The following is a 293-nucleotide window of genomic DNA, read 5'->3' on the forward strand; positions in this document are numbered from 1 at the left end:
GTCAATAGGAAAGTCCTATGGCTAGACCTAGGCTACTAAAGAAGTTTCTAGACCTCAACCAAAAGTGAGGTCAACACAACCCTATGCTATTGATTGGCATCTATGGTATAAGACCCCTGAGGTCAGGACTTTGAATCCCCCCTAGCACAATTGGCCTTAAGGAGGTGGTACTCAAATTTTTAGGCACATTAGGGGTGGCTGGAGGCATGTATAATAGCCTACGACCATTTCTTTTACCAGAGGGGACTTACAACTGACAAGCAGATGCCCGACCAAATGCTTTGAGTAAGCTG

Source organism: Phalaenopsis equestris, unplaced genomic scaffold, assembly GCF_001263595.1.
Source record: "Phalaenopsis equestris unplaced genomic scaffold, ASM126359v1 Scaffold000008, whole genome shotgun sequence".
NCBI lineage: Eukaryota > Viridiplantae > Streptophyta > Magnoliopsida > Asparagales > Orchidaceae > Phalaenopsis > Phalaenopsis equestris.